The 13,472-nt window shown below is 35.0% G+C and overlaps 1 protein-coding gene across 14 annotated transcripts in view; it reads left to right on the top strand.

Moving 5' to 3' along the window:
* EPS8 (EGFR pathway substrate 8, signaling adaptor) overlaps positions 1 to 13,472 on the top strand; it is a 166,456-nt gene that overhangs the window by 59,459 nt on the left and 93,525 nt on the right. For 3 of the 14 annotated variants that reach the window (XM_074325978.1, XM_074325973.1, XM_074325971.1), the window contains exon 1: positions 10,916 to 11,053. The exons of the other annotated variants lie outside the window; for them this stretch is intronic. The gene's annotated coding sequence lies outside the window, so the exon portion shown is untranslated. Of the gene's footprint in view, positions 1 to 10,915; positions 11,054 to 13,472 lie in introns of those variants that run through there. 14 annotated transcript variants of the gene reach the window in all.

The raw sequence follows: 13,472 nt of genomic DNA on the forward strand, positions 1-13,472 counted from the left end.
TACTGGCATGGATCCATGGGTTAGTGGTATCCTAATGGAATGAATACAGAATAGTGCTTACCTTGAAGTAAACGAAGTGGATTTTTTAATGTTTCCAGCAGGATACCTAGGATTGAGTGACCTTTGGTAGATGTTGAATTTTATTTCATTGTTAAATGAATCAAAATGACATAAAGTGTACTGAAGACTCATTATTTTCATGCATTGTATGCTATTTTAAATTTTTTTTGGGGGGGCCTTAAAGATTGATAGGTTTCAAGAATAAAACAATATTCATTACTTGCAGATACTGAGATGTCTATAAACAGGCCCCCTTACAAAGTGGAACAATGCGAGGAGACTTTGTGTGGGAGTTATGCATAAGTGTGTGTCTTTCTAAAAGATCCATGTAAAAATCTGTTTAAAATCCATGTAAATGACTATTTAATATATACATATTATACCATAGCAGCCAAATTTTAAAATAGAATTATAGCTGATTTGAGTTAATTTCTATATTTAAAGGTATAGAAAACTTTTGACGAAATTTATTAATATTCAGAAAAGCTGCTTTGTTCTTTCTGAATCTTAGCCTTCCCTAATGTTGAAGTCAATTAACAGAGGCTTTCTGATGGTATTTAAAACATGTCATATATGTCAGGTGCACATATGGGAGTCTCGGATGAGGACTAGATTTTGACATCAAGTTCTGAAAGTTTATAAACCATAGTGATTGACTGACTGATAGGTGATATTTTGATTTCATATTAAGAAGCTATAGATCTTTTTATTATATCAATGAATACCGCACTACTCAAAGTCAATAAGAAACAAAGAAAGAATGACAGGCATCCTTAAATATTTACATGAAGCAATGTTTTAAGTATCAGCATAGTCAAAGTATTGATTATCTTAAAACTTAATTCACTGTTCATAGTAAAAATAAAGGTGTAGCTTGTTTGGGATGGAAGAGGTAGCATTAGGTTAATGTATACATTTTATCTTCTGAAGTATAAAATGACCTTATCTTGGGAATTGGTCAAAAAGGCATGTTTTGTTTTGGACTAAATATAATTAGAATAATCTAGGCAGGAATATATAGAGAGGGTTGCTACATGCATTAGATTTATAAAAAGATAAACAGAAGTGGTTTTGATTTAGGGATAATGTCTGATATTATTATTGAGAGTATAGAAAAACCTAATCTACTACCTTTAAAAAGAAAGTCATAGGTTTAGAATTGACACTAAAAATATAAATCCAAGATGTGTCTTTATTTTGGTCTAGAGGAAAAACTCTTATGCATGTTTATGCTTTATACATACACAATAAAAAATCCTGACAATGAACAGAATTAATCGTATTGATCTAAAAGGAAAAAAATGGTGAAAAATCATCAAGAAAATGTTGAAAAAGTGATGGGGAAATGGTTTTAAAGAGAAATCAATATTACTATTAAACTAAGAGATGTATAAAAAAGTCTTCTCCATCCAATTGTAATAGATTTTTTAAAAACAAGTGATACACAGTGTTTGGTAAGAGTATAGAAGAACAAAACATCTCTTAAATTACTGGTGGAGTGTAGGGGAGGAAAAAGTTTTTCTCAACCTTTTTAGGGTTCCTGGTTAGATATGCAAATTAAGCTAACAAAGACAGGTTAATAGGAGAAAAGCATACACATTTATTTAATAAAAGTTTTACATGACATGGTAGCCTTCATAAGGAAATGAAGAAATAGAGCTCATTATTTTTATGCTGGGTTTGATGAAAACCTCTCAGTCCTGGACTTTTTTATGGAAACAAAAGGAAAAAAAAAAAGGTTAACAATTAGAACAAACTTTAACCTCAGGTTTTTAGTTCACACAGCAGTCAGTCAAGAACATTTCTAGACGTTAGACTCAAAGTATCTTCAGGTGGTGTGAGGACAGGCAGTGGCAATATGGTTATAAGGAATATGATAGGACCTTGAATATAAGGTAAGTGCAGTAAACTGGGAAACGGAGCAAGGCCTGCTTGTTTGGATTCTTCTCAGTGTCCCTTGTCCGCAGAGATAAGGATGCACCTTTCCTTTGGGTACAGGGAGAGCACCTCTCATGTGAGGATTTTATGACCTGTTTTGGGGGAGAAGGTCTAAGGGAAGGTCACAGTGACTTTTCTACTTCTGCTGTTTTTTCAAACTCCTTCCATTTAAAATATTCAATATGCCAAGGTGCCATATTTTGAGGGTAGTATGTCCTGCCTTATCATTCCACCCCTGCCTGAAATTCCCCAAGAAGTTTCACAGTGTAGAAACTGAGTTAGTAGATTATCCCATAACCCATTGAGCCAGTCTCTCAGTCCTGGACATTTTTATGGACCAAAAGGGAAAAAAAATGGTTAACGATTAGAACAAACTTTAACCTCAGTTTTTTAGTTCACACAACAGTCAGTCAAGAACATTTCTAGACGTTGGACTCAAAAGTATCTTCAGGTGGTGTGAAGACAGGCAGTGGCAATATGGTTGATTTTCCTGGTTTGTAGTTTGAATGTGTCTGGTGATAGCATTAGGTATTCTGGTGAATTTCTGAGTGGTCCCCACACAGGGCATGAATGTTGTCCAGACATGAGCTGTGGTGATTTCTCTGAAGTTTATATCAAGTTGTGCAACCTCAGCTTGCAGGGATTTGAAAAAGAGGCAGTTTTAATTTTTAGTGTTTGTAAGTCAGAAATGTGGGAGAACAATTGGAAGTGTTAGTTTGGATGGCTATAACTAGATGCTGGAGGAGAGTTGATGATGGATTCAGGATTTAGTCCAGTTTATAGCCACACAACAAAACCTTAACGACAATGAACAGCACTATAATACCCGCAAGCATGTGCTGTAGTTTTCCACTGACACACAATTTTTCTTTCTGTAGTTGCCCTCATTTCTAGGATTTCATAGATAAATTTGTTTGCAAAATAAATCTAGTCTCATTAAACTTGGCCGGATTATTTACATCCATGCAGCAAAAATAGCGATTGGCCATATAGGCTTTTTACATCTGCTTTGCTGGAACTTCTGATAAGGAATCTTGGATTGGACTTTTACAGGCCTCTTGAGGCTAGGAAGCCACACCAATGACTCACCACCAGACTTTGCCTGTAATACTTTACAGCATTGGGTGAATTCCTCTCTTCTAGAGGTCCCCCAAATGTCCTGAGGTTTCTGGGTCTTCCAGGAAGTGACCTTCCTTATTTACCTGTTATGTGGTAACTCTGTAAACCAGATACCAGGTAGTTTTTTTGGAAGGGGAGCTCTTTATGCATTGGCTCCTTAAAGCCACCCATAGTTCCTTAAAGCTGTCCGGTCATATCTGGTTCCGTGCACATCATTCTCAAATGTGACGTTCCAGTCAAGGTCTTGGTAATATAACCAATATTTACAATTGCGTTCCGTTACAAGGAAAACAGATTCTTACTGAATTTATGCAAATAACTATATTGCCATGAAAATAAGAATACTCACTAACAGTTTCCTAATTCTCGAGGGATCAGATAGGGAGAAAAGATAAATGGTTCGATTCTGTTTATAAAGGTATAATTTACCAAAATACTGTATGTTATAAGTAGCTTAAAGAGAAAAGAGAGAAAGGACTTCTTAAATCTGCAAAACAAAACATTAAAGAACTAGCAATGCTTCAAACAAAAGTCTTACAAATTATAATTATCCATAACAGTTTATTCAGTTCCACGTAATTCTTGTTCAGCTTGATCTTTGGTTAGCAGTTTTATGAATCCATAGGCCTCTTTATTAGTTCTGGAAATTCTTAGTCTAGTGACATGGTCTCAAGGTTATACAAGTGATGGCATCATGGAGCATTCTCTCAGTAGCTGACTGTAAACATACTCCGGGAAGAATCAGAGTAAAACAGGGCTGTCTGTGAATTACAAAAGACTTAAAAATAGTCATGGTTAAAGTTCCCATCAGAATTTGATAAGGAAATTTAGTTATTTCTGTGGTGTACAACAATTTAAGATAATTGGACAAAGATGGTATTCAGAAATATCTATGAACTTCATATAATTTCTGGAATACCTTTATTAGCTATATCCATATACATATAATCTGTGAGGGTTTATCATCACTTTTTATTTGACAGTGCTTCTCATGTAATTTAATGTACCACCTGAACCTATTGTTTTAACATCTCTCTTTTACAAAGGTGAGAAACAAATCCTTGGAGATTTTCCAGAGGCCTCTAGGAAACCTGAAGATTAGTTTGAGGTGAAGAAGGTTTTGTTTAGAATTTGATTTTGGGAATTTGTCAAACATATAAAAAATGTTTGGATATTTGACTAGAATCACAGATCACTATGAAATAAGGCTTAATTTTCTATTTAACCAAAGTGAAAAAAGATTTTCAAGGCAAATACAGAAGGTTACATATATAAACAAAATTTAGCTCTTTTAATATGGAGAAGACTCAGTTTTCATAAGTAATCAAAGACCTGATAGAGACAACGTGAAGCATAGGAAATTATTCTAAGATACAACATCTTGGTTTCTGAGGCAGATTACTTAAAAGGTAAAGAAAACTCAGAGAAGTAATGATGTTTTTTTAAGCTACCATTTATGACTTACATTAATACGATGCTGTGTTCTTTACATACATTATTTCATTCAATCTCTATGAAGAGGATACCATTATTTTTGTTTCATAGATAAACAAACAGACTTAATGAAGTAACTTGGCCAAAGTCATACATCTGTAAGTAACAGCACTGGTATTTGTACCTGTTTCACACTGAACCTGAGTTCGCTACAACTATATTCTATAGTCTAGATTAACGATTTGTTTAAGGTCATGTAATTCTAAATTTTGGAGCCAGGGGCAAAAAATCAAGGTGTTAATTTTCAAATCCATGGCTCTTTTGACCACAATGTACCACTTCTCCACGTAGGTTTATTTAATCTATTTTCCGTAGTCCCATGTCAGGAATACAAGAGCATTAGATACTGTTGTTATTAATAGAATTGTCACTAAAAACTGAAAGATTAAGAATTGGTTTGGAGAAGCAACATTTTATCGACTGAAAATAAGCTTGAAAGTGACCCTTAGTATTTTGCTTAACCAGGGTAAACCTTCATTGTATTAATACTTTTCAGCCAAAGGCCGTAACTAAATTCTGCTGCCTGGGCAAACTCTAGTTCAGTGATATTTAAAGACGTTGAATCACTCTTGGACCTTCAGAATATCATGCTAAGTGAAGTAAGTCAGACGGAAAAAGTCAAGAACCATATCATTTCTGTCATATGTGGGATATAAAACTGTAAGCAACAAATAAACAAGACAAACAAACAAAAACTCATTGACACAGGCAACAGTATGGAGGTTACCAGAGGGAAAGGGGTGGTGGTGGAGTGGAAGTAGAAAAGGGTAAAGGGGGTCAAATACATGGTGAGGGAAGGAGATTTTACTTTGGATGGTAAACAGACAACACAATTTACAGATGATGTATTGTAGAATTATACACTTGAAACCTATATACTTTTATTAACCATTGTCACCCCAATAAATTTAATAAAATAAGAAAAACCTCATATATCCTCTGGCAATTTAATATCAGTGTATCTGGTATTCAGCTTCAGATCATGTTGAAATGTTGCTGTAATGGCTTCTCTTTGTATGACCACAGTTCTGTATTGTACTGACACAGCTTGTCTGATTTAAGCCCCCTCTAACACACATATTTACTGGTAATATACAATCTTCAAGGATCATTGATATGCAAATTTAACGGCAGGTTTTATTTTCAAATGATGACAAGCTATTTACACAGCTTTTTCTAAAAGGCTACTCTGAAAACAGGCATTTCATTTTATTTATTGTGATGCCTCCTGATTTAATTTTTCAAGGCTGCTTGCTCAGTATTAGATTGTTAAAGTGTATATATATATACATATATATTAAATATATATATATAATTCTTTGCAGTATTTCAGTAGATACATGCTTTGAAATTAAACGGGCATTTCTTTTGATTTTTTTTTTTATAAGATAGTATCTTATCAACATTCATTTTCTGTATTTGCTGATTTGCCCCCTCCCCCCTTTCTTCATCCCTCGCTTCCTTCCTAGTGCTACAGCACATTATTATACTTAGGAGAGGTTAAGTCTCATTATCACATAATATAATAATTTCCTGACTGTATTGCAGAGTTAAGGTAAAAGTGTTCCGAGGAGGATTGGTACTTATATATGAAATGCCTTTTTCTTTCCAAATGACACGTAAGAATCCAGAAGCACACAGGATTGTAATAAGCTAAAATAGACCAATCATTTTTTTAGAGTTTAACTTTTTGTTGAAAGCACAGCTTTTGGGGATGATGTTATGTTTAAAAAAATGCTCAAAGGCATATTTTGTCGGTTCTTTTGATATGCATTCATCGAGCCAATTATGTGGAATTCTAGTTAGCACTATCTGAGTCAGGTAAAATGAAGAAATTCTAAGTGAAATCTTTATAATGATGAAAAATATTGATACTATGTGCCAAAAGCTTCCATTTTCCCTGTCTCTTAGAAATTCTTTGTACCTATTGTGTTTCAGCAGAGTCTGTATTTAAATGGAAATTTTCAGCAGTAATTGGAGGTTCTATCAAAAGTGATCATTTATGAGGTGAATTTACAGATGTCCTCATAGCAACTATAAATTTCTCCTCATTTATCATTAGGTTTCCTGATTATTTGATAATTTAATTTTTCTGAAAATTTACCATTTTGTATTGAAAAGAGTAAAACTACCAATTACTATGTTTTAGCCAAAATCTAATTCAGTAGATTTTCTCCTTTTAAATTTGAAGTAGGAAAGCCTTCGAGAATATTAGATCTGAATGAGATCTTACAAATTTGTCTCATTGATATCATTTTACAGGTGAGGTAATGGAGGCTGCAGGTTAAGTTACTTGCTCAAGGTTACAGAGCTATTAGGTGGCAGACGTGGTGCATAAAAACAAGCCTTCGGTTTCCTACGTAGTGCTGAGGTCTTTACACTTTACATGTCCTTGATTATGGGACATAAATAGAAATGAGAAATCACTTTTTTTCCACCATCGTCTTCAAAATTTTGTTGACTTTTTGATTGACATTGCCAGATAAGATTGTAACATATCAGAACTATACAGTGATTCTTAGATTGAAAACGACATTTAAAGTTCATAATCAAGTATATTTGTGTGGTGTTTAGGTGTTAGTATATACCTAAACTTTGCCAATTTAAGGCAAAATTACCATTATGTTCACTTACATACTGTTACATCATTTTGCAGTTCATCTTTGTCAAATCAGTATTTCCCTCAATTTTAAGAGATGTGATATATAGATGATGAATTACAGAATTGTACACCTGAAACCTATGTAACTTTACTAACAATTGTCACCCCAATAAACTTTAATTTAAAAAAAAAAGAGAGACTCAAGCCATCTGTAGACTTTAAGATTTAATTATGGTTTCACTCTTCCACTCTGTAGGAAAAATCAATAATATTGGCCCTGCTATTTTTATTTATTCATCCCAAGAAGTGCCCATTTGTATGTTTTTTATTTTCTACTTTTAGTCTGGTTTCTATGACCAAACAATAGCGTCAAACCCATAGTGACTCACGTAATCTTTTTTATATGAACAAATTAGTTCTTCCTGTCATTCACATGCCATGCATGTTTGCCCTTTTGCACACTAGAATATGTTAGTAGCTAGACACAGTTCTCCCAAAATAGGAGTTATATTGCATCTCCTATTCTTCTCCAGATAAGTCGTTAAAGCATTTGGTTGTCATTCTACCCAAACGAATTTAGCTGGCTTAGCTTGTATGTAATTGAGGTTTGGCAATATGTAGTTTAGAGTTTCTCCTAGAAACCTCTTTTAGATTCTGTCTTGTTAGTAGCACATTAATTTCTTACTCCTATTTAAAAAAAAAAAAGATTCTATAGTTAGATAGAGAAGAAGGGTTGGTTTAGAGATGACAAAGCAGATAGTGAATCTTAGCAGAGGAAGGAATGATAGTCAAATGAGGAACTGAGTTTGAAGTGTACAGGAAGTGAAAGTGAAGTTCTGCTTATATTTCCAAGATGAATAGATTGTGACACTGCTGCTCCATTCTGCTTGGCTGTCCTAACAATTTATTTGAATGACTTTATGTCATTTTGGATCTGATTGTCTTTGTTGGTAGGTTTTGCTACAGCCTGTCTCGTTTGCCCTGGTTACTTTGTGGTTAGAAAGTGTGGAATGTAGAGCAAAGTTACTAGTAGAGATGTGTGTGTGTGTGTGTGTGTGCTTCCTTCAGTAATTATGGAAAAATGTACAGTAATCAAATCTATAATGTTCCAAATATGAAATATTTCTTAGGCCAATTTCTGTTAACTGCCCCACCTTAGAAGGGTGAGGGAATAAATACATACCCATGAACTTTGTTTAGATTTGTCCCATGTCCTTTGTGTACAGAGTGTGCATATGAATGATTATGGTTTTAATCCATGCAGGGTTTTTTTTGAGTATTCTGGATAATGATTAGTCATATATCAGCATGTACCAGATTAGTCTTTTATAAAACTGTCATTAACATCTTTAACAATGATTCAGAACCAAAAGGTATATCAGAATTCTGTTACTTTAACAGCAGGGTGTTAAACATACCTGTTAACTTAGGAAAGTGACTTAGAAGAATAAATGGGCCTATTTGCAAACAGCAACACTTTTGGCATTTAGCAGACTCACAGGTTTAAGAGATATCTTCAAAATGACAGGTATTGGAATTGGGATACCCTCTAACATTTCTTTCAGTTCAATGATTCATTGAAATGTTGGGTTGGAATTTTGTGGTTCTATTTTTTTCATTCTGAAAAAGGCTTTCCCTTCTGCTACTGATCTTCTCACCAAAGAGATTATATTAGTATTTTCTGCTGTTCTCTCCATTAGTTTTAAGACTATTATTTTTCTCTTCTCACTTCCTTGCTAATGCTGCCCCATATCCTGCTGGTTTTTTCCCTGATGCTCTTCTGTCAAGGCAGTCTGGGTTCCCCATCACAGACTGTGAATGGAAATTAGTATACAGGAAGATTATTAGAAAGTGCTCTGGGGATCAACCCCTGTGAAAGGAAGGGAAGGAAGGAACCAGTATTGGGCAGAGGGGAAGTTAGGCTGCTATGCCATCTTAATGGAGATCTGTCCCTATGGGGAGCTTTAGAGCTGGAATGCCTTTGCACCGTTGTCTCTAGTTGGGGAGCAGGGACCAAAGCTTTATATTCTCCGTGTCAACCCCTCTTTGGAAGTGGGCTGCCCTCGGAAGGAAGCATGAACTTGTGTGAGGAGACACTTCAGCCACGGCCATTCTCAAGAGAGCTGATAGTTGAGGGCTGTTTGCTGGCAGCACTATAGCAACTGGGCAATAAAACCCTCAGTTCTGAAAAGGGGATCTTGGTGGCACTTGGAGATCATAGTTTCCACTCCAGCTTTTCTGTAAGGGTACTGGAGTTGGTTCAGAATGGCCGGGGGATGGGTCAGAATTCCCAGGAATGGGGAGTTGCCTAGCAGTGTTCAGAATCTTGCGAGATGAGACAGAAGAAAAGTTGGCTCTGCCAGATAACTGAGCGTTGGCATTGATTATTGCTTTTCTAAATACGTTTTTAAACTTCTGTCTACCTGATGAAAGCTCTGGGTATTCTTTTCAGAGAAATATGCATATCTTTAAGTATATAAATTGTTTGGTTTTTGTAAAACCAGTTTTTTCAGTTTCCTGTTCTGTATAAGGTTCTCCCCCCTCCCCACGCTCTATCTCTTTAATAATTATGCTTTTTGGGGGGCATCTTCATATTGGAAAAAAATAGTTGAGCACTAAAGTTTCTTTCTGGTCTACCTGTTAATGCTCAATCACAGTAAATCATTTTCCCCACACAGTTTGTAATTTCTCAGTTATAAACTCATCTTCAGGGCGATTGCTTTTGTTTTGTTTTGGTTTTTCTAGCTTGTAGAAATCCCATGTGACCTTGTTTATGGAGTGTTCCTTTAAAGTTGTTTTATGTTTATTTATTTCAGATACTCTAGGGATATCACTAGCCCAGGACTCAATTTATCTTAATTTCTTAGCTTGGATATTCTTGTATAAATAAGATTCAAACTTCAACACTGTTGTGACACAGGCTTAGGGTTTTAACATTTCCCGTGCTCTCTCACCCAGATTCTCAGAGACAAGCTCCCTCTCAGTACCTTCATTATACCTGGTACCCCCAAGACCCTTCTTCTGGCCCTACATGGGCAGTAGGGCTGCTACATACAGTTGTGCAGGTTGTGTACTGGGTTGAAGAAAACCAGGACCAGAACTCTAGCTAACTCTGCTCTCTTGAGAGAGCACTTTGTTCTGATGTCTTCTCCTTGAGGGGGCATCTCTTTACCAAGTTCTATTAGCCATAAGCGCTGAAGAGACTCCCGTGATCATTCCGGGCAGCCAAAATTGGCAGTATTTGCTGTTGTGTGGCTATTGGTTCTAGCTTTGGATTTGTGCCAGGGGGTTTTCTTATTGTAAGTAATGTAATATATATGATTTTAAAATTTAGTTACACTCCTTTTTTTTAAATCTTTTCTGTGTGTTTATAGTGGCAATTTTTCTTTATTAGCTTACTTGGCCATATTGCTGTATCTGGAATTCCCACAAGTTGCTTATTAACCTCTATTGCTCGGATTGCCTCTCTTTAAAAAGGGGGAGTAATAATAGTGTCTATCTGTATAGTGTTAGTTTGGAGCTCACAGTAAGCTCTCAATCAGTGTTAGCCATCATTTGCACCATTTGAAGCTTTATTTTACCATCCTAGGGAAAAGCTGGAAATGTAGTAGTGGCTGTGTTTACTTACTTAACAAGAAGAGGAAGTCTTAGTCAACGCCCTAGAGAAACCAAAGGAGAAACTTTGTTCAGTGTAGTAAGCTGCTAAAACTGAGGCTTCTAGTCCCACCCTGTCTGTTGATACGCCAAAGGTCACTTGGCACCAAGAGTGAACTGAGAGAAATTCCTCAGTATTGCCCTGGAGGATTGCTTAGAAGAGTTTTGCCTGGACTGTGTGGGAAGGTAAGTTTCAGTTTATGGAATATTTTCTTCGCTAAGGAGGGCTCTCAAAGGCATAATTATTATAGAGGGTATTTGTAGACCTTGAAACATCTAGTAATACTTTTAGTCCCCATAAAACCCTTGCACAATCTTTTAAATTCCCATTTGGTATTCCAAGTGGATTCTGAACTTGGTGAAATTGGTACCACAGGTTCCACAGGGTCCTGCCTCTTGACTCCTGGCTTCTTGCTTATGGAGATGGGGATTTAAAGAATTTCCTTCCCTTAGGTCATGGTGTTTAAGAGAATAATTTTCTCCGAGATATTATAGCTAAGAAGAAATCTGTTGACTGTTAACAGTTCGGAAAGCAAAGACATACCAAGCTTTCATAAAATTATTTTTAACTTAATCTGATATGCAAAATACTGTGATTATCCTATAAATATTAACTGCTTTGGATTGTTTATACAATGTTAGTTGTACTGTGAAAATTTGCTTATTAACCAAGTTCAGCTTTCTGAGGTTGTTATTGGCTTTGAGTCCATAGACTTAACACTGCCAAATTTCTGTGTAAACATTTTTCTTGGGACCTAAAATGTAGTGAATATGTGTATTTAAAGTTTTTTTTAAATACATGTATATTGATGGAACTTGTAAACATTTAAATAGTCAATTAATGGAAGTTTTTAAAGAACAACTCTTTCAAAAAATCCAATTTTATAATTGTGTTTTAAATATAAAATTTGAGCTGAATGACAAATATATGTAATTCTTAGTATATAGAGATTACTTTTATAGCACTTATCGATTTATTTGTTATATTTAATTTCATTCAGGAAGAATCTTTTTGTTATTATTCTGTTACTAGCAATTAGGTGCGAAGCTAGGTTTATACGATTTGAAAACAAGAGCTAAGAATAATATATCACAATATACTAGGTGGAGAACAAAAGTAAGTAACTGATTACATCACTATTATGGTGCTGGGAAGTATAATGCATTCTTGAGTTCAAAGGTCATCGTTAAGGCTGGAGTAGGTGAACCTTTCTTGAAAATGTTGATTTTCCTGTGTCTGTTATTTATTAAGACTTTGTACTCCATAAGGAGAATTACCAGTTTACGCAATTTTTAACTACCCGTACAAACATCATATGCAGTTTTTGGGTACACAGACGGTGTCTTGAGATGTTTATGGCCTGTTTAGTATTACTTTGGTGAGCTGTACAGGCCAAATTCCAAGGCAAATGTTAGTATCATGTTGAATATAAATCCCTTATATATTCTGGGAATGGTATGCAAGATATTTTGTCCTTTGACCTACTGATTCTCACTAACAGAAGGATATCCCAGCACCTACTGAACCTGACATGTTTAAAAGAAGATTCCGTTTCTCAGCAGCTGCCATGTTTCCCCATAAATAAGACCTAACCGGAAAATAAGCCCTAGCATGATTTTTCAGGATGACATCCCCTGAACATAAGCCCTAATGGGTCTTATGGAGCAAAAATTAATATAAGACCTGGTCTTATTTTCAGGGAAACACGGCAGACTTAGAAACAGTTTCTTCAGTTTAAGTAAATTGAATATGAGAGGAATGGGCAACATGTTTAGACACATTTTCTGTGTAAATAATTCTGAAGTTATGTAGAGAAGTCTCCTTTTTAGTTTGTTTTTCAGTGAAATCATGTCATTAATTCATCAAGGGACCTATGAAGTTTACTTCAGGGAACGACCTTGGGAATAAAAATTAGTTCATTATACTTTAGAATTTAAAATAATAGTTTAATTGAATAGTGTAAAAATTTTGTGCAGATGATATAATGAAGTAGATTATCATATAGTCTTTTGATATTTACCCTATAGGATAGTTCTAATTTATTAAGCAATTAAGTATTCTTTTTTAAAAGATTTTTTTATTAAAAGTATAGCTAACAAGCAATATTATATTAGTTTCACGTGTACTCCATAGTTATTTTACATTTATATACCTAAATAAATAATCACCAGGATAAGTTCAGCAACTATCTGACACTGTATTGTGCTATCACAATATTATTGACTCCATTCCCTATGCTGTACATTATATCCCCATGACTTACTTATTTCATACCTGGAAATTTGGATCTCTTATTCCCCTTCAACTTTTCTCCCCTTTTTAATATTTCAATTACAGTTGACATTCAGTATTATTTTTTATTAATTTCAGGTGTACAGCATAGTGATTAGACATTTATATAATTTAAGTGATCCCCCTGATTAATCTAGTATGTATCTGGCACTAGTTATTACCCTATCGTTGATTATGTTCCCTAGGCTTTACTTTATATCCTGATGACTGTTTTGTACTTCTTCATATCCTTCACCTTTTCCACTCTGCCCCCAACCCCCTCCCCAACAATCTAGTACCCATCTGACCCCATACATAGTGATTACAATATTA

This window comes from Rhinolophus sinicus, linkage group LG02 (genome assembly GCF_036562045.2).
Source record: "Rhinolophus sinicus isolate RSC01 linkage group LG02, ASM3656204v1, whole genome shotgun sequence".
Lineage (NCBI taxonomy): Eukaryota > Metazoa > Chordata > Mammalia > Chiroptera > Rhinolophidae > Rhinolophus > Rhinolophus sinicus.